Source organism: Salvelinus namaycush, chromosome 29 (assembly GCF_016432855.1).
Source record: "Salvelinus namaycush isolate Seneca chromosome 29, SaNama_1.0, whole genome shotgun sequence".
Taxonomy (NCBI): Eukaryota; Metazoa; Chordata; class Actinopteri; order Salmoniformes; family Salmonidae; genus Salvelinus; species Salvelinus namaycush.
The window spans coordinates 17823407-17851196 of NC_052335.1; the positions used below are offsets into that span (position 1 = coordinate 17823407).

At 43.8% G+C, this 27790-nt stretch overlaps 1 pseudogene; it reads right to left on the bottom strand.

Annotated features, from left to right (window-relative positions):
- Positions 1-7384: 7384 nt before the first annotated feature.
- Positions 7385-27790, bottom strand: part of LOC120023985 — a 32923-nt pseudogene continuing 12517 nt past the window's right edge.

The following is a 27790-nucleotide window of genomic DNA, read 5'->3' on the forward strand; positions in this document are numbered from 1 at the left end:
CCACGTAACGTTCCCCATTACCTGAGAAAGCAAGCTGCTAGCAATATCAATATGAAGTGTAAAATTAAATTGTCAGCATGTCGTATATATAGCCCTAGGACCATGCCTCAGGACTACCTGGCATGATGACTCCTTGCTGTCCCCAGTCCACCTGGCCGTGCTGCTGCTTCAGTTAACTGTTCTGCCTGCGGCTATGGAACCCTGACCTGTTCACCGGATGTGCTACCTGTCCCAGACCTGCTGTTTTCAACTCTCTAGAGACCGCAGGAGCGGTAGAGATACTCTTAATGATCGGCTATGAAAAGCCAACTGACATTTACTCCTGAGGTGCTGACTTGCTGCACCCTCGACAACTACTGTGATTATTATTATTTGACCATGCTGGTCATTTATGAACATTTGAACATCTTGGCCTTGTTCTGTTATAATCTCCACCCGGCACAACCAGAAGAGGACTGGCCACCCCTCATAGCCTGGTTCCTCTCTAGGTTTCTTCCTAGGTTTTGGCCTTTCTAGGGAGTTTTTCCTAGCCACCGTGCTTCTACACCTGCATTGCTTGCTGTTTGGGGTTTTAGGCTTGGTTTCTGTACAGCACTTTGAGATATCAGCTGATGTACGAAGGGCTATATAAATACATTTGATTTGATGTCATATGTACCGTACTTAATGTAATCCTAATAGTGAGTATATCTTTTCTTTATTCAACATAAAAACCCTGGTTGCTAGTCAACCAGAAGAAAGCATCCCATCCTAGCCTTGCAACATCAGTAGCTGAAGTTCTGTCACCAATGAGAACCTTTGTCATGCAACCCTAACATTACTGAACCAATTGTAAACCCCATATATATATATATATATACACATACAGTGGGGAGAACAAGTATTTGATACACTGCCGATTTTGCAGGTTTTCCTACTTACAAAGCATGTAGAGGTCTGTAATTTTTATCATAGGTACACTTCAACTGTGAGAGACGGAATCTAAAAAAAAAATCCAGAAAATCACATTGTATGATTTTTAAGTAATTAATTTGCATTTTATTGCATGACAAAAGTATTTGATACATCAGAAAAGCAGAACTTAATATTTGGTACAGAAACCTGTGTTTGCAATTACAGAGATCGTACGTTTCCTGTAGTTCTTGACCAGGTTTGCACACACTGCAGCAGGGATTTTGACCCACTCCTCCATACAGACCTTCTCCAGATCCTTCAGGTTTCGGGGCAGTCGCTGGGCAATACGGACTTTCAGCTCCCTCCAAAGATTATCTATTGGGTTCAGGTCTGGAGACTGGCTAGGCCACTCCAGGACCTTGAGATGCTTCTTACGGAGCCACTCCTTAGTTGCCCTGGCTGTGTGTTTCGGGTTGTTGTCATGCTGGAAGACCCAGCCATGACCCATCTTCAATGCTCTTACTGAGGGAAGGAGGTTGTTGGCCAAGATCTCGCGATACATGGCCCCATCCATCCTCCCCTCAATACAGTGCAGTCGTCCTGTCCCCTTTGCAGAAAAGCATCCCCAAAGAATGATGTTTCCACCTCCATGCTTCACGGTTGGGATGGTGTTCTTGGGGTTGTACTCATCCTTCTTCTTCCTCCAAACACGGCGAGTGGAGTTTAGACCAAAAAGCTCTATTTTTGTCTCATCAGACCACATGACCTTCTCCCATTCCTCCTCTGGATCATCCAGATGGTCATTGGCAAACTTCAGATGGGCCTGGACATGCGCTGGCTTGAGCAGGGGGACCTTGCGTGCGCTGCAGGATCTTAATCCATGACGGCGTAGTGTGTTACTAATGGTTTTCTTTGAGACTGTGGTCCCAGCTCTCTTCAAGTCATTGACCAGGTCCTGCCGTGTAGTTCTGGGCTGATCCCTCACCTTCCTCATGATCATTGATGCCCCACGAGGTGAGATCTTGCATGGAGCCCCAGACCGAGGGTGATTGACCGTCATCTTGAACTTCTTCCATTTTCTAATAATTGCGCCAACAGTTGTTGCCTTCTCACCAAGCTGCTTGCCTATTGTCCTGTAGCCCATCCCAGCCTTGTGCAGGTCTACAATTTTATCCCTGATGTCCTTACACAGCTCTCTGGTCTTGGCCATTGTGGAGAGGTTGGAGTCTGTTTGATTGAGTGTGTGGACAGGTGTCTTTTATACAGGTAACAATTTCAAACAGGTGCAGTTAATACAGGTAATGAGTGGAGAACAGGAAGGCTTCTTAAAGAAAAACTAACAGGTCTATGAGAGATGGAATTCTTACTGGTTGGTAGGTGATCAAATACTTATGTCATGCAATAAAATGCAAATTAATTACTTAAAAATCATACAATGTGATTTTCTTGATTTTTGTTTTAGATTCCGTCTCTCACAGTTGAAGTGTACCTATGATAAAAATTACAGACCTCTACATGCTTTGTAAGTAGGAAAACCTGCAAAATCGGCAGTGTATCAAATACTTGTTCTCCCCACTGTACATACACATAATACAAAAACGCAAATCAGAGGCAGTAGGGATGACCAGGGATGTTCTCTTGATAAGTGAGTGAATTGAACCATTTTCCTGTCCTGCTAAGCATTCAAAATTTAACGAGTACTTTTGGGTGTCAGAGAAAATGTATGGAGTAAAAAGTACATTATTTTCTTTACGAATGTAGTGAAGATAAAGTTGTCAAAAATATAAATAGTAAAGTAAAGTACAGATACCCCAAAAAACTACTTAAGTAGTACTTTAATGAAGTATTTTTACTTAAGTACTTTACACCACTTAAGTTAACACACTTAAAACAGGAAACTAATTGTCTTTCTTTTTCAATCAAGGTCTGTTCATACATGATGCTTTTTCCTATTTTAAAATCAACAAAAGACAACAAAAAAAAGAAACAAGATTCGTGGCAAATTGTTTAGCATAAAAATTTAACCAAGCAAGCAGATAAAGTAACCAAAGACCCATCAACAGTTCAAGCTAGAGGTCGACCGATTAATCGGACAAACCATTTCAAGTTTTCATAACAATCGGAAATCGGTATTTTTGGGCGCCGATTTTTTTATACCTTTATTTAACTAGGCAAGTCAGTTAAGAACACATTCTTATTTTCAATGACGGCCTAGGAACGGTGGGTTAACTGCCTTGTTCAGGGGCAGAACGACAGATTTTCACCTTGTCCGCTCAGGGGATCCAATCTTGCAACCTTACAGTTCACTAGTCCAACGCAATAACGACCTGCCTCTCTCTAGTTGCACTCCACAAGGAGTGTTATGTTACACGAATGCATTAAGCCAAGGTAAGTTTCTAGCTAGCATTAAACTTATCTTATAAAAGACAATCAATCATAACCACTAGTTAACTACACATGGTTGATGATATTACTAGATATTATCTAGCGTGTCCTGCTTTGCATATAATCTGACTGAGTATACAAGTATCTAAGTATCTGACTGAGCGGTGGTAGGCAGAAGCAGGCGCGTAAACATTCATTCAAACAGCACTGTCGTGCGTTTTGCCAGCAGCTCTTCGTTGTGCGTCAAGCATTGCGCTGTTTATGACTTCAAGCCTATATCAACTCCCGAGATGAGGCTGGTGTAACCGAAGTGAAATGGCTAGCTAGTTAGCGCGCTCTAATAGCGTTTCAAACGTTACTCGCTCTGAGCCTTCTAGTAGTTGTTCCCCTTGCCCTGCATGGGTAACGCTGCTTCGATGGTGGCTGTTGTCATTGTGTTGCTGGTTCGAGCCCAGGGAGGAGCGAGGAGAGGGACGGAAGCTATACTGTTACACTTGCAATACTAAAGTGCCTATAAGAACATCCAATAGTCAAAGGTTAATGAAATACAAATGGTATAGAGGGAAATAGTCCTATAATCCCTATAATAACTACAACCTAAAACTTCTTACCTGGGAATATTGAAGACTCATGTTAAAAGGAACCACCAGCTTTCATATGTTCTCATGTTCTGAGCAAGGAACTGAAACGTTAGCTTTCTTACATAGCACATATTGCACTTTTACTTTATTCTCCAACACTTTGTTTTTGCATTATTTAAACCAAATTGAACATGTTTCATTATTTACTTGAGGCTAAATTGATTTTATTGATGTATTATATTAAGTTAAAATAAGTGTTAATTTAGTATTGTTGTAATTGTCATTATTACAAATAAAAAAAAATTAAAAGAAATCGGCCGATTAAATCGGTACCGGCTTTATTGGTCATCCAATAATTGGTATCGGTATCGGCGTTGAAAAATCATAATCGGTCGACCTCTAGTTCAAGCCACACAAACCAGAAATGCAGGTGAGGTAACTGAATAGGCATCTACTGTAGCGAAAGCTGCATTAGAAGTCCTATACAGAAGCACTGTCTGACACATGGTGATACAGCCGGTCTCCCTATTTTTTCTATCTGGACAAATAGGTTACACTGTACCTTTACTATCCAAATGTCTAAGCTACCCATATGCATTGCATTATGTCATTGATTAGGCAAAAAATGCCTGAGGCACCATATTTTGGAACCTCATTTTTAAGATACTATATTTTAACGCTGATATAGCCATTGAATCCTCAAGGTTCTGTCTTGCAATATTGTAACTATGAAGGCCAGAAAACATAATAAATGTAAATTGCCAAGAGCTGGTCAGGCCATAAAAAGATGATTCATGATGGTTACATCCAAGATAAAGCAGTTACATCCAAGATAAAGCATCCTGTGGTAAATTCTCTCTATTATACTGCCTTTGTGAACCAAGCAGGGGTATCAATTTAAATGAGAAAACATTAAATAATACTATTATTCAAGTATATTACCCAGAGAAATGGATGCAAAGTAAAAATATTTTTCTGCATCAACTACAACCTATGCTATATAAATGAGGGGAAATCTAATAAAATCTTTAAAGGTCAAATGCAGCTGCTTTTATCTCAATATTAAATAATTTCTGGGTAATGTGATTGTTTTAAATCAAAATGGTAAAAAATAAGCAAAAATAGCTTCTTATAGCAAAGAGCCATTTCTCAAGCAATAATGTTGCTAGGACCGTCTGGAAGTGGTCCGAGTGTAGATGGAAAAACTGAAAACTAGGTTTGGACCACTCTCTTATTGGTCTAATATAACTAATATACTGGCAATTTTTCACATACCAAAATTCCATCCCACTAAAACAGGGTGAATGTTCAGGGGGGGTCTTTTCAAACAGCTCTTACACTGAAAGTGCATTGTCATAATTTTCAATTTCACAGTACTATTCCAACCTCATAGTGTGGAAATGTAAACACAGGAAAATCAAGTTGTTGACTAAACTGGGCTTTTAAAACCAAAATGGCCTCAAATAATAAATACTTTCCCCCAATTCAAGTCAATCATCTTAAACCACAATTAAGCAAAGTAGTACGTTTTTGGTGAACAATTGGCTAAGACCTTTGTCACAGAATGTCCATAGAAGCGGTCTGTTAACTAATACTTAGGCTATATTGAGCTTAAAGCTACCCAATAGCTATACTACCTTATATGTTCACTACCTACCTGGTACATTGTACCCTCAGACCATTAACATGCTCCTCTCAGCTATAAGACAAAGTCTCCCCTATAAGTAACAACAGCCATCACCATATAATATTAATCTTCATGTTATTGAAGCACAGTTAAGATATGGCACTAACAGATACATACGGTTTTCTCTCTCCTTCCCTGATGTCATAGTGTGGTGTCATTTGTCATCTGAACTATTTCTATGGGTCCACTCAATGACTAAGGGTCCCCTCAATAGGTAAACATCAAAAGGACCCAAAAAATAGTCATCCTTTAACCCAAGAGGCTTTTCATTTCTCGCGACTCTTTCTCCTACTTCACAGGTCCTGCTGCGTAAAACAAGCATAATCACAAATCAAGTATTCTTATCAGTGAATAGATGTGTATGGGCTTATAGGTATCACCAGAGCCATGTATATAGAGAGTTGGGCCAAATTTTAGAATGTTGAATATTGTTCTAATTTCAGACATTCGGTTACATAGCATTATTTACATATGTAATTGGAAAGTGTCATGTAAATGCTTCATAATGCTCATTCTAGACATTTTATACCATGGCACTGTTGAATACTTGTTTCTGATTGGCTTGAAGGTCATTCTAGAGTGTGCATTATTTCCCTGTAACGCACGGTATAATTCAATGGCTATAGTTCATTCTTACATGTTCTATGTTTGAGCTGCTTTTGAAAGAAAAAGTCAAGTTGAAAACATTATTGGTATTGTTGAATTTGATTTTCATAATAGCAAGCTAGCATTGATGGTTTGGTTAGCTAAACTAGCAAGTCTGTTGGTTTGGTTACCAATGCAACTACTGTAGCTATCTAGTAAACTTGCTAGCTACTTAAGTGGATAAACATATTTCTATCTGCAAATGCACATTTCTAGTGGCAAATGTGTTAAATTATAGCCATGGTATAAAAGGGACAATCAATTTGGGGCTCTATGCGTTCACTGTAAAATAATGCAACTCCATGGAAGGTTAGTGCCACTTGGAACACACCTTCCACGCCGTTCTTGGAACACACCTTCCACGCCGTTCTTGGAACACACCTTCCACGCCGTTCTTGGAACACACCTTCCACGCCGTTCTTGGAACACACCTTCCACGCCGTTCTTGGAACACACCTTCCACGCCGTTCTTGGAACACACTTTCCAGGCCGTTTATTATTTTCCATAGAATGCATAGCCCCTCGATTATTCCTTACATATTCCTCATGTAATGTTAACTAACATGGCTGCTATAGAATGCTGTAGTGTTGGGCCTCCCGAGTGACAAAGTTGTCTAAGGCACTGCTTCACAGTGCTGATGCGCCACTACAGCCTGGGGTTCGATCCTATGGGGCTCCCGGTCATGGCAGGTGCCATCCGGGTTAGGGGAGGGTTTTGCCGGGGAGCTTTCCTTTCCATAAAAACTCCTTGTGTCTGGGCGCCTGCAAGCAGTGTTCCCTCCGACATTGGTGTGGCTGACTTCCGGGTTAAGCGAGCAGTGTGTTAAGAGGCAGCGTAACTCGGCGGGTCATGTTTCGGAGGACGCATGTCTCGACTTTCGCCTCTCCCGCCCATTGGGGAGTTGCAGCGATGAGACAAGGTCTTAGCTACCAATTGGATATCACCAAAAAAAAACAACATAATGGCCCAGCTCTAAAAATACATGGCTCTGGGTGTCACTAGCTAAGCTAATATCACATTTCCACCTCATGACCTTTCACCTCACTCAGAGGGGAGGAGTTGGCACAGGGCGGTGCCCAAGATGATGGGCAGTAGAGGGGTGCTGAGGGGGGGTCCAGAGCTCTTAGGAGCTGGTCAAGGGCATGCATGTGCTCGTGTGCTGACCGCCCCTCCCTCCTCTTCCAAAACAGTTCAGTAATCCATCCCTTCATCACTCTCATACCAGTCCGAGGGAGCGTCCGTCCCAAAATAACGATCCCCGAAATTACCTGGTTGAAGAGAGAGGAGAGTCAGTCGTGTTGACTTGGACTAGTGACAATGAGGGGTGTGTGATCAGTGCCCCTGCTGATGGAACACGTGGGTTGGAGTCTGGGTTGATTCACAACAGAGCTGTGGAACCAGCTACATCTGACAATCTGGATGTTTTCAATTTGTGATTAGGTCATCACACAATGTCATATCACTTAAGATCAGTCAAACAGCTTACTCACTGGATTAGCATGAGGCCACAGTTATGAAGGAAAATGTGGATATTTGTGTGTGTGTGAGAGTGAGAGAGAGACACCCACCAATGCCAGGGATTATGTGGAACTCGTCGTTGACATTCTTGTCGACGGCGGTGGTGATGATGCGGACCTTGGGGAAGGCATAGGCCACAGAGTGGACGCCCATCTCTGCCATCAGTAGAGACAGCAGGAAGATCTTATCCTCCTGGACTTCATGGTCCTACAGGGTGTCAGACATACACATGGGTGGCAACCATAGCCAGACTTGGAGAGATCTCAAGTTCTTCCCAGTTCCCACTACCTGTCAAAACGTGCTCCTTAATGGGGTTAGTCTGATGTCTTCTGCACCTTATTGTCAAATATAACATGCATACTACAACCAATGCTTCTAGTGACAAACACACACAACCATGAATATCTTTTGCAGAGATTGTCATGGGAGAAAAGTATTGGATTGACCTGGAGGTGAAGTTTGCTCTCTGAGGGCAAACAGAACCATGGACTTTGGCCACCATAGTGGACGGCAATTATTGACCCCAGATGTTTCCATTTCACAAGGGGGAGAAGGCTAAAGCACAAGGGCTGTACCTTTTAGCTCTGCAGCCTTATCACAATGAGACAGAGCCTCAAACTTACTGAACTAAAACAGTGTTTCATGACAGCAAACAAGCATCCCAATCTCTCCTCCATATCCTGCTGCTGTGGTCGTCCAGTCTACACCAGACTAACACGAGAATATTCGACTAGACCAGAGGAGTAGAATGAGAAAGAATAAAGTAGAACTGACCAGCAGCACTCGGACGGCCATTAGAGCAGCAGCCCCAGTGGACACAGTGCTGTCCATCAAGATGACATAGTCCTCACTGATGTCCTTAGGCAGACGCAGGTAGTGGAGCTGGACAGGGAACATAGGACAGCAGTGGTCAAATAACATTTTATACAAGGTCTTCATTTGTGGATTTTATTAACTTAAAATGTCACGATTTGAGCATCTGTTGTGAACGAAACCAGTACAGCTGAAGAAGAAACGACCAAAGCGTGAAGACTGACATCATACAGTATTATCTCATAGATATGGATAGTCTGTGACCCTGATGAGGAAGTGAACCTGAGGTCAATGAGGCTAGTTAGCCATGAGACTGACACCTAGCCTTGAATGAAGCCACAGACAAAACAGATGACCGATACAACCATACACTCCTGCTTTAGGGTCTCAGAGTTGAAAGGTTAATGTCTGGGTGTGCGTGAAGCCTTGCAACACAGACAGAGGGCCACACAAAACACACAGAAGCCTTGGTGAACTACAGGACTGATTTATTTGTGTGCTACCTCTGGCTCTCCAGTGTCATGGTTGGTCTGGATGAGGATCTTCCCCAGGCGAATGTCTTTACACACAACCATCAGAGCCTGCTCCATGGTCTCCCCTGCTCTCAGTATGGCCACGCCTGTGATCTACACACACACACAATTAAATTGCATTCCAGGCTTTACACTCCCTCACAGTTTAGTTTGCAAGTAAACGTCCATTGAGCAGCCTGAAGGATCAGCATGGTGAGAGTTCAATGTTACAGAACCTGATGGTAGGAGATAGACATCTGCAGAAGAGTAATATAGTCATAATAACCCTGCTGTCTAACAGAGCTGCTCCCCCTGAGAGCCACGCAAACACATTCCCATAACTTGAGTGAAATTAATGATTTTCTCTGGCCCATTCACACTGCCACACATTTTGTGACAAGACATTTTCAATGCAGGCGTCTAGTAAAAACACACGTTAACAAAGCAGATTCAATGGTGATGAAGACAAGGACTGGAGAGAGAAAACACTAGTTTAACCACTGCAAAATCTCTGGCCAAGAATGACAATTAGCAAGCAGTATGATTGTGACAATTTTGCTGTAATGTAGTATCAGGGAGTACATTGATACTTTATTGCAGTTTAGGGCCCAAAACCCTGTGTGAAAGTGGAGAGGTATCAGCATAGAGCCTTACCCTTTTACCACTGAGTCTCTTCCCTTCATAGATGGAACCTTGGGGAGTCTCCACTTGCACAGGCTAGAGAGGATGAGAGGAAAAGAAGAGAGTAGAGACCAATATTAGTGTATGGTTGTGCACAGGGGGCGATATAGAATTGGCCATGCATTTGCCTTGGAGTGAGGGTGTGAGCATGTACACTCAGTGGCCAGTTAATTAGGTAGACCCATCTAGTATGGGGTCGGACCCAACTTTGCCTCCAGAACAACCTGAATTCTTTGGGGCGTTGCTTCTACAAGGTGTAGCGTACAAACGTATCTCAATTGATATCAAGGGACCTACCGTGAGCCAGGAAAACATCCCCCACACCATTAGACCAGCAGCCTGTACCGTTGACACCAGGCAGGATGGGGCCATGGACTCATGCTGTTAACGTCAAATCCTGACTCCGCTTTCAGCAAGACGCAACAGGAACCGGGATTCGTCGGACCAGGTGATCTTTTTCCACTACTCAATTGTCCAGTGTTGGTGATCGCGTGCCCACTGGAGCCGCTTCTTCTTGTTTTTAGTTGATAGGAGTGGAAACGTTTGGTCGTCTGCTGCAATATCCCATCCGCAACAAGGACCGACGAGTTGTGAATTCCGAGTTGCCGTTCTGCAAACCACAGTTGTTATTTGCCAGTTTTAGCGTGCACGATTCTTGCCATTCTCATTTGACCTCTCATTAACAAGCAGTTTTCACCCACTGGACTGCATGTTTTTTGTTTGTCGCACCATTCTCTTTAAATCATAGACCCTATTGTGCGTGAAAAGCCCAGGAGGCCGGACATTTCTGAGATACTGGAACCGGCGTGCCTGGCACTGATGATCATACCACGCTCAAAGTTGCTTAGGTCACTCGTTTTGCCCATTCTAACGTTCAGAACAGTAACAATGCCTCAATGCCTGTTTGCCTGCTATATATAGCAAGCCACAGCCATGTGACTCACTGTCTGATGGAGCAAAACATTTGAGAACCTAATAACCTGGCCACTGGGTGTATATTCATTATAAACTCGTGGCAGTGCAGAAACAGTGTTGACAGGGTGAGAAACCGGGCCCCAGCGCTCTTCCAAACCTCTATGGTCTTACCTGATGATGGTGTGCATGCCGTGGACCTGTGGGGTGCCCTCCGTAACGCTGAGGGTCTTGGGTAGGGGCTGTCCCTGGTGGGCCAAGGCCAGAGCAGACCTACACAACACAGAGACAGTCAGACCACTGCCCTCTGCTGGGGAGTTCATAGTACTACAACAACACACAGAGACAGCAGTCAAGCCAGGGAGACAAAAGTAAGATACCACTGGGATATTTTATTTTCCTCCTCGTGAACATGTTTGGAGCTCACGGCTGCACAGCCAGGCAAAGTGAGGAGAGGGGTATTTGTGCGCAGATCCTGGCAACAGCAATGCTTGAACAGGCTTCTCTGGGACAGTCTGGAGTATATGGTGCTTTACTGGCAGACAATGGAACACTAGGACCATTTAGAATCTAGAAAATAACTTGCGTTGTACAGTACTAAACAGTGGTTCTATTTAGAAATAGAAATGCCATAAAGCAATTGAGCACTTTGCTATATGTTCTGCAATGTTGTTGCCAATACAAGAACTCCCTCTAAATACTTTAGTACTGTATTTTTTCGATTTATGTATCTGGCACCAAAATACAGGCCAGTTAAGAGTGTACAAATCAGAAAGAAAAAGAATCAAGCAGTTGGTTAAGAGATATATGAAAAACGATATCTTGGGAAAACAGCAATGACAGCAAACAAAGGTTTGGCTTTGGTTCTGGATGAAATGTTAACAGATCATTAAATACATGGAAATGAGGTGGAGAGGATCCCCCCCCCCCCCCCCCCCCCCCCAAAGAGATGAAGACGCAAGAGTTTATCCTCACATATCCCAGCGGAGTTTCCTCTGCAGAAGGTGACAAATATTCATTTTGCGAGAACAAGAGAGATGACAAAGAGAAGAAAGAAAATACAACAATTAGACGGCAGCAGGACAGAGTAGATGCCCTATGATCTCTGTGGAGAAGCTGATAGGGCAGGGAGGTGGTTGGCTGAGAAGGGGCCCTGGGTGGGGGGGCTAGGGGGGGGGTTAGGGCCCCTGTTCAGCAAGGGGGCGGCTTCAGGACCAGACGACATTTCAATGGTTACAAGTCTGACTGGGAGGAGTTGTTTGAAAATATTTTCAATGGCCTTAGTGTGAGGTCACCTGATAAACATGGAGGAATAACTCAAGGTTATACTCGGTCCTTGGTTAATGTGATGTTATACTCGGTCCTTGGTTAATGTGATGTTAGATGTTAGCTTCTGATCTTTCGATAACAAGGAATTCATTACATCTACTTGCAGCTACCGCAAAGTGATCAATCCATGACATCTTCCAATTTAACCAGAGCTCAGTGGAACCATACAGATGTCATCCTCATGGAGTTAGCGATAGTTTTCATGACTGACAGTGTGGAAGAAAGGAGATGGACAGCCTTTCATTTAGTTTACACAAACATTTCTCTTGGCATTTTCATTAATTGATCATGTCAACAATATTTGGTACGATAAGTTGTTTGGTCTAAGTCAGTAATCCTTCAGACTGGGCACATCTTTTTTCTTTGATGTGCTCTCTGAGCTGACAGGAAACAGAATAAAAGACAGGTACCACAAGGAAGGGGGGGGGGGGGGGGGGGTAGATAGATGGGGTGGGGGGCGTGGCAGTCATACCTCTGTGATTTCACGCTGAGATGGTTAGAGTGCATTCGGCCAGGGTTTAGCAAGTATTTCATTACACACACACACACACACACACACAGACACAGGGAGGAAAGAAATAAAAACAAAACATAACTCATGAAATGAAATGAGACAAGCCATTCCAACCTTCCAAACAAAGCCAAATGTCCCCAGTCCCCACCACCCTTTTAAATCAACACAAACATCCTTCCCGTTGATGACATGCAATGATATTACATTCCCCTCCATTTTTCCATGAATCACACAGACAGACAGCGTTTCATCTGATAAGCTCTGGGTACCTTTACTGGTTTCCCATTTCCATGTAATGCAGCTTGTATTTCCATCATTTCAAATGAACCGGTAGCTCTCTCTACATGAAGGTATAATCATGCATCAGATCAGGTTACGTTCTGGTGCGCTGATCTCACAGCAAGGCCCAGTGAACAGCCGAGTGAATTTAATTTGAAATGTACATTATCTGGGCAATACATTTTTTTTGCAATACGGTTTTCAGCTCCTTTTCCATATGAAAATCCCATATAGGGGCATCATATTTGCTTTACTTGTTTTATAGTCGGAAACCAAAATGGTTCCTACCTAACATCCAGTACATGTCATACAGAATGCCCCCCAAACCTGGGGCTTTCCTGAAGAGAAGTACTATAGTGGGATCAGCAGTCTTGCTATATGATGTCTCTTAGTGGAGGGTGTTCTGGTTCATTAGGCTACAACAGACCCTGTCCTCATCATCATCAGACACTCACAGTGATGTATGGAGGACGAGCGGCCGCCGTCTCTCTCCACTGGACATCATTCATTACTTGATCCATACCAGACACAATGGTATTTTATTACAGAGATCCCATAATCCACAAATCCTCACAAACGCAGGCACGTGCACACACACTTTTTGCTTTCTCTTTAGCACATGCTGTCTCTTGATATCTTGCTCTTTTACCCACACGCCGACGGGTGGGTAAAAGAGAGGACTCCCGAGACCATAGGCCTACTGGTAAAATGCACAAGGAGGTACTCTGGGCAGAGAAAAATTCAGTTGGTGGTACAGTAACCAAAAATATTGAGTTGCACCCCCTTTGGCCTACAGAACAGCCTCAATTCATTGGGGCATGGACTCTACAAGGTGTCAAAAGCGTTCCATAGGGATGTTGACTCCAATGCTTCCCACAGGTTTGTCAAGCTGGCTGGATGTCTTTTGGGAGGTGGACATTCTTGATACACAGGGAAACTGTTCAGCGTGAAAAACCCAGCAACGTTGTAGTTCTTGGTACACTAAAACCGGTGCACCTGGCACTTACTACCATACCCCGTTCAAAGGCATTCACCCTCTGAATGGCCCACTTACACAATCCATGTCACAATTGTCTGAAGGCTTAAAAATCCTTCTTTAACCTGTCTCCTTCATCTACACTGATCTAACTTATTGATTTGACATCAATAAGGGATCATAGCTTTCACCTGGATTCACTTGGTCAGTCTGTCATGGAAGTCGGAGCATATGGGTCATGGCGCTGACAGATAAATGGGATGCCCTTGACACGCACGCATGTAAAGTATGAGGAATAGCCCCTCGGTTATAAATCCACTCGTTAGGAGGCCCTTGGTGAAGAGAAAGCGTTGAGTTTAGTTCAGCCTGATACCAGACAGACAATCTACATGACAAATTCATAACGTGTGTTGGTGAATCCTGACCACTAGAGGGCAGAAGTGGAATGGGCAACTGGTTGGGTCAACTTCTACTTGGAGACTAGCCTCTGAGAATTCAGGGTTACTTTTGGATACCAGATTGAAATACCAGATTGAAGTGCATATACAAGACAACTGAGTTTGAGTCGGCTGGTTTCAATAGGACCTAGTAGGACATAGTACAATAGGACGTAGTCTTGAGCACTCCTAGAGAATGAGACTCATCATCAATCATTTCATTAATCCAGAAATGATGCACCCATGTTGAGGGATAGGACAGGGTTCAGAGGTCATGGGTAGCACCAATAGTTTATCTTGATAGGGAAGGTCGTCAGGAAAAACTCCTTGTCCTAGTCATGAACCATGGGATAGGGGTCATGTCAGGCTGGCATGCACAAACTCTGGGCATGGTGTGAGCCAGAGAGATGACAACATGTACAGAGATAGGAGGGACTCCTCCATGCTTTCACGTTAGGGTCTATGGGAAGAGGTATTGGAGATTCACACATACACACATACCTTTTCAAGCTGACTGTGAACATGCTGAACAATCAGATCCAAGGCAACAAAGTTCTCACCCCCTGAAATGGCCAATACATACACACATTGCTCTTTTATAGCAGAATCGCTATAGTTTTCAGAAGTATTTGTACAATACTTGTATTATTCTGAATTGAATCTAAAGAAACTACTGTGGTAGTAGCTATCTACAAACCACTCACCCCTGGGGACCACAATATCAGCCACCTGTACAGTGGGCTCGATGTACTGCTCAAAGCTAGGCTTGACAAACTTGTTGTACTGCTTGATGACTCCGCTGATGTCACGGCCGCGCTCCGATATGTCCCTCTTCAGACGCCTGAGCAAACGGATGTCTGAGTCTGTGTCCACAAACACTTTCATGTCCAGCAGCTGGGGGAGAACGAGACGGAGAGAAAGAGAGAGTTAAGAGAGGTCATGTACAGTATATAATCAATTCATAGGGCAGTGTTTACCCAATATATAATTTCATGGCAGGCTGCTGGGTAAAAACTAAATTCCTTCAGGGGTGGGGGTGGGGCACCCCACATACATGATGGTTGTGAAATCAATGTCCCAGGGTCGAAAGAAGTTAAATGGGATCTACTGTAAAGATAGCCTATTGGGTCTTTAATGCTCTTTTCCTGAACACACATCAATTGAAACAGCCATCATCAGCTAGTCAGGGGTAACTAAATGCAGTGCTCAAAGCTCTAACCTCAGCAAAACAAAAGTTAGGAGGAGTAATGGTCCAGCAGCACCACTGTAGGCGATGGAGACGCTAAAAGAGGCAACAACCCAAAAACGAGCTATTGATGACTCTTTGGCCATTGAGTGTTGGAGCATAACTCAGACAGCCAATGAGACGGTCAGTCATTGGGCAGTAAATCTGCTTCCTGACCAACTGGGCGAGCCCAAAGCACCACGCCAGTAGAGCTGTCAATGTATAGGAGGGTATGAGGAGAAGGGCTCCAGCTTCTCCACATGACGGGCCATGATAGGACAGGGAGAAGGGGCTTGGCAGTAGATCAACCTGGCCTCTCCATCTCTCTGGGCTGAGGCTCAGCATCTCTCTCAGGGACCTCTGTCATTTGGGGAAATGAGCAGGGCAGTTTAGGAACATTTTACAGCATTAAAGATGGCTGCTCATTGTCGAGCCAGAACGGACCGGACGCTTGGCTCAGCCAGCAGGGTAAGGCCTGTTGGAGTCATGGCAAAGGGTTGAGAGGGAACCAATTTATAGGAAAGTAAATAACCCGGTTGATTAGAAATGTTTAGTACTAAGTGAGCCACAATTACAGTGATTTAAAGTCATACATCTTAAAAGAAAAACAACAACACTTCTACAGAAAACATGTAAATGAAAGTACATCCAATTATCTGCATTGTTTGGCTTATCATCCTTGCCAAGCGTAGCCCAACCTCACTCTACAATGGCTGAACTGATAAATCACCAGGAACAGAAGTGCTTTGCCAATGCAAACCCATGTGCTCAGAGGTTAATTTGTGTGGATTTCTGTACACACAGCACTGGCGGACCGAAGAGAACTAAGGGACCCATCAACAGCACCATCAAAAAAACACAGTCTAGTCCATTCACTTACACACTGGCCAAACATAACCTCTAGATATAATGAAGGGAAGGAGAGTCCTAGGCAGGCTACAAGTCTAGACTCTACTTCATGGATTTAGATGAGCCAATGTAGTCTTTGTGAAAAGTTGCTGATCTGTTGAAATAAAGAGGACCAAGATAATCATAGCTGACAAAGGCTGCCTGAAGAACTGCCATCAATTGTACTAAAAGAGTACTAGTATTAGTTTACACATTGCTTTGTTTTAATCTTAAGGGACATTTTTCATGCATTTCTTCCTTGAAGAGAACTGGGCTTTGTGTTAGCAAGTGTAACTTTAGCCAAGCCTGCTGCAGGAATGGTTCCCCAACAAGACACACAGCCCCACACGTCACCCTACCCAGAGCTCCTCCATTTCTATCAGCCAGTCCCCAGCCCAGTCACTCAGGGCCAGCCCCAGCCTGCAACCCAAGCAGGCCCAGGCAGAGAGCAGTGAGCAGGAGAAAGGTAGAACAGTGAATACAGAGAGAGAATCCCTCCTATTTCCTTGAATCTGCTTGAGGATGGCAGCGGCTCTCCATTAAATCGATGATGATGCTGATCTTAACTTGTTTTGTACATAATGTCTCCGCCATCATTTCTTATGACCGGAAACAGCTTCTGGACATCAGAAAAGCGATCACTAAGCTCAATTTGGATGGAAATGACTACTTAAACGAGTCAGCAGCCCTGGACGTTCTGCTTACTCTGAACCAGGTCTTAATCCCCAGGACTCAAAAGAGGAAGCAGCGGCGAAAGAGGGGCAAGCGAGCCGGCACCCTGACGAGACTAGGTCGGTGAGCAAATAGACCGCCATTGCCCTCTGTTCTATTGGCGAACGTGTAGTCACTGGAAAACAAACTGGATGAACTCCGTTCGAGACTATCCTATCAACGGGACCTGAAAAACTGTGATATCCTATGTTTCTCAGAGTCGTGGCTGAACGAGGACATGGCAGCAGACTCGGGCAAGACAAAGGGAGGAAGGGTGTGTGTCTGTTAAACGGACCACCCATCCCGGCGCATAGCCTAGCCTAGCGCCACAGGGATATCATATAATTTCATGAAATCACAAGTCCAATACAGCAAATGAAAGATAAACATCTTGTGAATCCAGCCAACGTGTCCGATTTTTTAAATGTTTTACAGCGAAAACACAACATATATTTATGTTAGCTCACCACAATAGCCCAACACACAACGCCATTTTTTCACCGCAAAGATAGCTTTCACAAAACCCACAAATAGAGATAAAATGAATCACTAACCTTTGAACAACTTCATCAGATGACAGTCTTATGACATCATGTTATACAATACATTTATGTTTTGTTCGAAAATGTGCATATTTATAGCTTTATATTTATAGCTACAAATCGTGGTTTTACATTGCCGCCATGGTCACAAATGGCACCAAAATGTCCGGAGAAATTTTAGACAGCCACGTAATCTAACAGAAAAACTCATCATAAACTTTGCTGAAAAATACATGTTGCACATATAATTAAAGATACACTGGTTCTTAATGCAACCACTGTGTTAGATTTAAAAAAATAACTTTAGTAAAAAGCACAGCATGCAATAATCTGAGACAGCGCTCAGCCATTCTCCGCCATGTTGGAGTCCAAAGAGTCCCCAAAAATACGAAATAACATCATAAATATTCCCTTACCTTTGATGAACTTTCATCAGAATGCAGTGCCAGGAATCCTAGTTCCACAATAAATCGTTGTTTTGTTTTAGAATGTCCATTTCTTCTATCGAATTAACAACTTTGGTTAGCATGGTGTAGCTCACGTGTCCATGAAGATTTTACGCATGAACGAAAAATTCAAAAAGTGATAATAAAAGTCGAATAAACTGGTCAAACTCAGTTGAGAATCCATCTTTAGGATGTTTTTCACATATATATCCAATAACGTCCCAGACGGAGCATTTCTTCGTGTCTACCTAACGCATTGCAGACAAAGATATGACAAGCCCTAAGTGCGTAGCCAAATACTCTCACTCCAACGACTCCAACGACCTCTCACTCCAACGACTCCCATCCGGTCCCACAGAAGGCTAGACACTTCATTCCACGTTCTACTGCCTGTTGACATCTAGTGGAAGGCGTATGAAGTGCATACAGATCCATAAATACAAGACAATTGAATAGGCGTCTTGTTAAGCTAATTTACTCTCCTGAATGTATTTAGGCTTGCCATCACAATGGGTTGAATACTCATTGACTCAAGACATTTCAGCATTTCATTTTTTATTAAAAATATATTTAAAAAATGTAAATAATTCCACTTTCACATTATGGGGTATAATGTGTATGCCAATGACACAAAATCTCAAATGAATCAATTTTAAATTCAGGCAGTAACAACAAAATGTGGAAAAAGTCAAGGGTTGTGAATACTTAAAGGCACTTTACATACCCCAACCAGAAGGCATGGATTATAGGCAACATCTGCACTGAGCTAAAAGCTAGAACTGCCGTTTTCAAGGAGCGGGACATTAATCCAAACACTTATAAGAAATCCAGCTATGACCTCAGACAAGCCATCAAACAGGCAAAGTATCAATAAAGGTCTAAGATCGAATCTTACTACGCCAGCTCTGACGCTCAACGGGTGTGGCAGGGCTTACAAACTATCACGGATTACAAAGGGAAACACCGCCGCGAGCTGCCCAGCGACGCGACCCTAACAGACATGCTCGCTTCGAGGCAAACAACCCTGAACATGCATGAGAGCACCAGCTGTCCATGACGACAGTGTGATCTCGCTCTCCGTAGCCGATGTGAGTAAGACCTTTAAACAGGTTAACATTGGCAAGGCCAGGGAGCCAGACAGAATACCAGGACGCCTACTCAGAGCAAGGGCTGACCTGCCTAAATGACTATCGCCCCATAGCACTCACATCTATAGCCATGAAATGCTTTGAAAGGCTGGTTATGGCTCACAACACCATCATCCCAGACACACTGAACCCACTGCAATTTGCATACCGCCCCAACAGATCCACAGTTCACTGACGACAACTCAGTGGTCAACACCAAACTCAGGACCCTGGGACTGAACACCTCCCTCCGCAACTGAATCCTGAAGTTCGACGGGCCGCGGCCAGGTGGTGAGGGTAGGCAACAACACATCCCCCACGCTGACCGACATGGGTGCCCCTCAGGGTTGTGTGCTTAGTCCCCTCCTGTACTCCCTGTTCACCTACATTTGCGTGGCTGCGCACGACTCCAACATCATCATCAAGTTTGCTGATGACACAATGGCAGTAGGACTGATCACCGATGACAAGGCAGCGTATAGGGAGGTCAGAGACCTGAAGTGTGGTGCCAGGAAAACAACCTCTCCCTCAACATCAGCAAGACAAAGAATCTGATTGTGGACTACAGGAAATGGAGGAGTGAGCATGCCCCCATCCACTTCGATGGGGCTGTAGTGGAGCGGGTCGAGAGCCTTAAGTTCCTCTGTGTCCACATCACTAAGGAATTAACATGGTCCATACACCCACACAGATGTGAAGAGGGCACTGCCGCAGGACTGCCACGCAGAAGAAATATCAGCTTTTGTAGAGAAGCAAGAGATTGAACTTCTCAACTTTCTAGAGTTTTCAACATTAGATAACACTATCAACGTTTCCCTTTACTGTTGGAATTGTGATCGAATCAATGCAATATTAACCACATTCAATGCAACAAACCGAAACAAAACAAACTATGCAAGACTTATTAGTATGCAAAACTAACTATGCAAGAGATTTTGTTATAGGCAGAACGCATCGGAGTAGGATTCTAATGCATTGACAGGCACGACTCAGGCCCGTACTCTACACAGACCGGTGCACCATAACCAATCAGAGCTGCAGTAGGCCTATACGCAAATCAACCATTGCCATATATGGATCTGTGCGATTCCCTTTGAACTGGACTGTGTTTACAGCATGAGAGTAAATGTGCTTGTTTTGAGATCAAAGCGAGAGCTGCATGTAGCCACGTGGGCACATTTGTTCATATCTTTTGGTAGTTAGTGAGTTATTATCCCAGTTATAGATCATTTGTAGTCACCAATGGGGGAGTGATTGCTTCCTAAAAGAGCACAAAATGTGTGCATTTCTAGCCACCTTTTGAAAAATGAGTCAGAGCTTTTTTAATTTTCTTAACGGGGAAGGCTTGAATAAGCTAAGTAGCTAATAGGCTGAGGGTTGCATGATTTGTCTGATTCTCTGTAATAACGGTATGGGAATATATATATATATTTTTTGTTGTAAAGTTGTTTCTTGCATCAGACAACATTTTCAGTCACTTCCTTGTTTGAAGGACACGTGGAACAGGATAATGTTAAGCCCTGCATGTTTTTTTCAAACGTCTCATGGAATGTAGGCCTACATTGAACACCACACATTGGCTACTATTGTAGGCTGAATGAGAGAACAGCTATTTCCATGTTAAAATGTTATGGGATGCATTTTCTCCATTGTTTTTGATGGTTGGCCACTCTGGTAGACCTACATTGATCAAATAGCCACAGTAGCCTACTTGACCACTGTTAAAACTAACTTAAAGCGGGTACAGCCTCAGAGTTCACAGTAAACGTGCATCGGAAGTTGCATAGAATTTTCAAAGTTCATGTTTGCGCTCAGCAGACTGAAATTTGCTCAGTGCCGGAAATAATTTGAGAGAACATTGGTGGTGAGTACGGCCCAGTACGTCACTGGGGCAGAGCTCCATGCCATCCGAGACATATGTTCCAGGTGTTGTCAGAGGAAGGCCCAAAAAAATGCAGCCACCCAAGCCATAGACCGTTCTCTCTGCTACCGCACAGCAAGCGGAACCAGTGCACCAAGCCTGGATCCAACAGGACCCTGAACAGCTTCTACCCCCAAGCCATAAGACTGCAAAACAAGGCTGCTAAATAACTAATCAAATGGCTACCCGGACTAAACTAACTCTCTTGCACTGACTCAAAGCACACACGCACACTGGACTCCACCCACACACACTTACAAAATGGTGTAAAGTAATTAAGTAAAAATACTTTAAAGTACTACTTATGTAGTTTTTGGGGGTATCTGTACTTTACAATTTGTATTTTGGACAATTTTTACTTCACTACATTCCTTAAGAAAATTATGTACTTTTTACTCCATACATTTTCCCTGACACCCAAAAGTACTCGTTACATTTTGAATGCTTAGCAGGACAGTAACATTTTTCAATTCACACACTTATCAAGAGAACATCCCTGGTCATCCCTACTGCCTCTGATCTGGCAGACTCACTAAACACACAAGCTTCGTTTATAAATTATGTCTGAGTTTGAGTGTGCCACTGGCTATCTGCGAATAAAAAAAAACAAGAAAATGGTCCTGTCTGCTTTGCTTAATATAAGGAATTTGAAATGATTCATATTTTACGTTTGATAAAGTAATTTTAGCAATTTAATTTACTTGATACTTGAGTAAAATAAAAGTAAAGATCACTTTTACTTGAGACATTTTCTATTAAGTTAAAGTCACCCAGTAAAATACTACTTGAGTAAATGTCTAAAAGTATTTGGTTTTAAATATACTTAAGTATGACAACTGGATACTTTTTCCACTACATGCACACTGACTCCACACACGCACACTTTCACACTCACCACATACGCTGCTGCTACTGCTCAGGTCAATTATCTATCTTGTTGCCTAGTCATCTTACCTATATGTGTATAGCTACATCAATTACCTCGAACCCCCCTGCATATCGACGCGGTACTCCCTGTATATAGCCATTTATTTTTTATATTTTTTATTATTAACTATATTTATTCCTCATGTCACTATTTACATATTTTTTTATTTTTAACTCTGCATTGTTGGAAAAGGACCCATAAGTAAGCATTTCACTGTTAGTCTACACCTGTTGTTTACGAAGCATCTGACAAATAACATTTGATTTTATTATTTGGTTAATCAGCCTGACTTGCGTCTCTGCAGAGTGATTAACTCAGGTCTGCTGGGTGGGGTGAGAGGGAGAGCAGGGTGACTGGAGACCAGGGAGGAGCAAGGAATTAAAGTAGAAAAGAAAAGGGAACTTCTCATCTTATTACGCCGCCGACCCCAGACTGGGGACCCTTACAACGGACCCTGAATAGGCGGGAAACTCTGGCAGCGCCGGACAGGCGGGAAGCTCTGGCAGCGCCGAACAGGCGGGAGGCTCTGGCAGCGCCGGACAGGCGGGAGGCTCTGGCAGCGCCGGACAGGCGGGAGGCTCTGGAGGCCTCGTGCCATGGATCCTCACTGGAGGCCTCGTGCCATGGATCCTCACTGGAGGCTTCGTGCCATGGATCATCACTGGAGGCTTCGTGCCATGGATCATTACTGGAGGCTTCGTGCCATGGATCATCACTGGAGGCTTCGTGCCATGGATCATCACTGGAGGCTTCGTGCCATGGATCATCACTGGAGGCTTCGTGCCATGGATCATCACTGGAGGCTTCGTGCCATGGATCATCACTGGAGGCTTCTTGCCATGGATCATCACTGGAGGCTTCTTGCCATGGATCATCACTGGAGGCTTCTTGCCATGGATCATCACTGGAGTGGAGAGACACACAGGAGGCCTGGCTCTGGGAGAAGGCACATGACTCACCAGGCTGGGGAGACATGCAGGAGGGTTAGAGCTTAGCACAGGCACAGGACTCACCAGGCTGGGGAGACATGCAGGAGGCCTTGTCCTTGGCCGAGGCACCGGATACACTGGGCCGTGGAGGCGCACTGGAGGTCTCGAGAAAAAAGCCTGCACAACCCGTCCTGGCTGTATGGTGACTTTGGCCCTGCACCTGCGGGGCGCAGGCACAGGACGCACTGGACTGTGCAGACGCACTGGAGACACAGTGCGCCAAGCTGGCTAAGGATAACCCGGGCCGAGGAGACGCACTGGAGACCAGATGCGCTGAGCCGGCATCATCCCTCCTGGCTCGATGCCCACTCTAGCCCGGCAGATGCGAGGAGCTGCGACGTAGCGCACCGGGCTATGAACACGTACTGGAGACACCGTGCGCTCCACCGCATAGCACGGTGCCTGACCAGTACGACGCTCGCCACGGTAAGCACGGGGAGTTAGCTCAGGTCTCCTACCTGACTCCGCCAATCTCCCCGTGTGCCACCTCCCCCAAAAAATTCTGGGGCTGCCTCTCGTGCACTTCTCCTCGAGCCAACTCCTCATAGCGTCGCCGCTCCGCTTTTGCTGCCTCCAGCTCCTTTTTCGGACGGCGATACTCTCCCGGCTGTGCCCATGGTCCTTTGCCTTCCAAAATTTCCTCCCATGTCCAGGAGTCCATTTTCCCACGCTGCTTGGTCCTTTGTTGGTGGGTGGTTCTGTAACGATTGTCGTCGGGAGAAGGAGAGGAGGACCAAAGTGCAGCGTGGTACGTATCCATAATACTTTTAATCAAGATGAATACACGAACAAAAACAACAAAACGACCAACAAACAGTTCTGACAGGTGCAACAAACACTAACCAGAAAATAACCACCCACAAACAAAAGTGGGAAAACAGGCTACCTAAGTATGGCTCTCAATCAGAGACAACGATAGACAGCTGCCTCTGATTGAGAACCATACCAGGCCAAACACATAGAAATAGAAAACCTAGACCTACAACATAGAATACCCACCCACATCACACCCTGACCAAACTAAAAATAGAAACATACAAAGCAATCTACGGTCAGGGCGTGACACTTACCCAGAGTCAGATGAACACACCATTTTTTATGTGCCTGCGTGCAGTTTGAAGGAAGTTGAAGGTAGTTTCGCGAGCCATCGCTAACTAGTGTTAGCGCAATGACTAAAAGTATAGCTATAAGAACAGCTAGCATTAGTAGAAAAAGGACTTAATTGCCAAAATCTCAGACTTTAACTTTATTCAAAGGGATAAACAACCTTACCTTCAAAAGTTCCTTGTTGGGAAACGCCAGAATCCCTTCAAATATGACAACATTGGCACCATACACAGTTTTCTGCAAAAAAGAGCAAACACCATAAAGAGAGATTATTACCACACAAAGCAGATGGTGTACACTGACTGTACATAATTAGGCAGACAGCATATGGCAGAACAGGGCCTGGACCAGGTTTCTCAAGCATTATGAAGGATGTGCCCACCAGGTGTGCCAGGTAAGAGCGTGGGCGTGTGGCTGGCAGAGGGAGACAGGTGGGTTGGCGAAGTCCAAAGGAAACAGCGCCTGGCAGCACCCCTCTGCAGTCCTGTCTCCATGTTTACAGTTAAACCAAATGGTTAAGAGACGCTCCAAATCTCCCCTCTTCCCTCTGTTCCTCTGGCCTATACCCTCTCCTCCCTTGCTCTCTACCCCAGATTTCTCCGGCTTATCCCTCTCTGATTTACGGCCCTAATTGAAGCCGTTTTTCAAAAATATATATATATTTTTAAATGTAACCTTTATTTAACAACTAGGTAAGTCAGTTAAGAACAAATTCTTATTTACAATGACGGCCTACCAAGGAACAGCAGGTTAACTGCCTTGTTCAGGGGTAGAATGACATTTTTACCACGTCAGCTCGGGGATTGATCCAGCAACCTTTCAGTTACTAGCCCAACGCTCTAACCACTAGGCTACCTGCCACCCCAGTTTGTTTGCTGTAATTACCTCCCACTGCAGCTCCGATAATGGGAAATGTGATTTTTTTAAATCATTGGAAGTAATGCCAGAAGTGGCTGAGCAGAACAGTGCAGGCCAGATTGTTAGGATCAGACGTGATCAGAGCTTTGGAGTGTCACGACCCCATTACAGAGCTGCAGTGAATGACCAGGATAACTCGTACTGATCAGAAAGAGGGGAGTGGATCTCACACAGAGAAAAAGCATTCATGGTTTCATTAATTTACCACATTACTACCCCGTGGTGATTTAAAATGGCTTTAAAATAATAGAGGCAGCAGCTCAGAGGGAGGGAGCAAAGTGACCTCTAAGTTCCCTAGTAGTCAGGCAAAATAGTTATTCTTCATTGATAATGTGTTATAAAGTCCATCACAAATGCTGGCTATATGTACAGACTCGTGCTTCCCTAGGGTTCTATGGCTTAATTACATTAACACTCCCTTCATAAAACAAGTTTTGAGTTACAAGTAATCTCATTGTTTCTCTGGATAGCTGTGCTTCTTTCAGTCATGAAATTGTATTGCGTCTTGAGGACATGAAAGCAACCATTAAACTAGGGTTGACCTTATTTAGTCGACTGGTCGATTGTTTGGTCGATCAAGATTTTTTTGGTCAGTCAAAAAAAAGAAGATATATCTATCTATACACACACACACAGTTGAAGTCGGAAGTTTACATACACCTTAGCCAAATACATTTAAACTCGGTTTTTCACAATTCCTGCCATTTATTCCTAGCAAAAATTCCCTGTCTTAGGTCAGTTAGGATCACCACTTTATTTTAAGAATGTGAAATGTCAGAATAATAGTAGAGAGAATGATTTATTTCAGCTTTTATTTCTTTCATCACATTCTCAGTGGGTTAGAAGTTTACATACACTCAATTAGTATTTGGTAGCATTGCCTTTAAATTGTTTAACTTGGGTCAAACCTTTCTGGTAGCCTTCCACAAGCTTCCCACAATAAGTTGGGTGAATTCTGGCCCATTCCTCCTGACAGAGCTGGTTTACCTGTGTCATGTTTGTAAGCCTCTTTACTCGCACACGCTTTTTCAGTTCTGCCCACACATTTTCTATAGGATTGAGGTCAGGGCTTTGTGATGGCCACTCCAATACCTTGACTTTGTTGTCCTTAAGCCATTTTGCCACAACTTTGGATGTATGCTTGGGGTCATTGTCCATTTGGAAGAACCATTTGCGACCAAGCTTTAACTTCCTGACTGATGTCTGAGATGTTGCTTCAATATTTCCACATAATTTTCCTACCTCATGATGCCATCTATTTTGTGAAGTGTGCCAGTCCCTCCTGCAGCAAAGCACCCCCACAACATGATGCTGCCACCCCCATGCTTCACGTTTGGGATGGTGTTCTTCGGCTTGCAAGCCTCCCCCCTTTTCCTTCAAACATAACAATGGTCATTATGGCCAAACAGTTCTATTGTTGTTTCATCAGACCAGAGGACATTTCTCCAAAAAGCACGATCTTTTGTCCCCATGTGCAGTTGCAAACTGTAGTCTGGCTTTTTTATGGCAGTTTTGGAGCAGTGGCTTCTTCCTTGCTGAGCGGCCTTTCAATTTATGTCGACATAGGACTCGTTTTACTGTGGATATAGATACTTTTGTACCTGTTTCCTCCAGCATCTTCACAAGGTCCTGTGCTGTTGTTCTGGGATTGATTTGCACTTTTCGCACCAAAGTACGTTCATCTCTAGGAGACAGAAGACGTCTCCTTCCTGAGCGGTAAGACGGCTGCGTGGTCCCATGGTGTTTATACTTGGGTACTATTGTTTGTACAGATGAACGTGGTACCTTCAGGCGTTTGGAAATTGCTCCCAAGGATGAACCAGACTTGTGGAGGTCTACAATCCATTTTTCTGAGGTCTTGGCTTATTTCTTTTGATTTTCCCATGATGTCAAGCAAAGAGGCACTGAGTTTCAAGATGTATCTGTGGATGTATTTCAAGGCCTAACTCCAATTGACTCAAATTATGTTAATTAACCTATCAGAAGCTTCTATAGCCATGACATCATTTTCTGGAATTTTCCAAGCTGTTTAAAGGCACAGTCAACTTAGTGTATGTCAACTTCTGGCCCACTGGAATTGTGATACAGTGAATTATAAGTGAAATAATCTGTCTGTAAACAATTGTTGGAAAAATTACTTGTGTCATGCACAAAGTAGATGTCCTAACCGACTTGCCAAAACTATAGTTTGTTAACAAGAAATTTGTGGAGTGGTTGAAAAACGAGATTTAATGACTCCAACCTAAGTGTATGTAAACTTCTGACTTCAACTGTGTGTGTATATATATATATATATATATATACACACACACACACATACACACACAGTACCATTCAAAAGTTTGGACAAACCTACTCATTCAACGGTTTTATTGTATTTGTACTATTTTCTACATTGTAGAATAATAGTAAAGACATCAAACCTATGAAAAAACATATGGAATCAAGGACACCAATAATAAGAAGAGACTTACTTGGGCCAAGAAACACGAGCAATGGACATTAGACAGGTGGAAATATGTCCTTTGGTCTGGAGTCCAAATGGAGGATTTTTGGTTCCAACTGCCGTGTCTTTGTGAGACGCGGTGTGGTTGAACGGATGATCTCCACATGTGTATTTCCCACCGTAAAGCATGGAGGAGGTGGTGTTATGGTGTGGAGTTAGTTGCTGGTGACACTGATTTATTTAGAATTCAAGGCACACTTAACTGGAATAGCTACCACGGCATTCTGCAGCGATACGCCATCCTATCTGGTTTGCGCTTAGTGGGACTATCATTTGTCTTTTAACAGGACAATGACCCAACACACCTCCAGGCTGTGT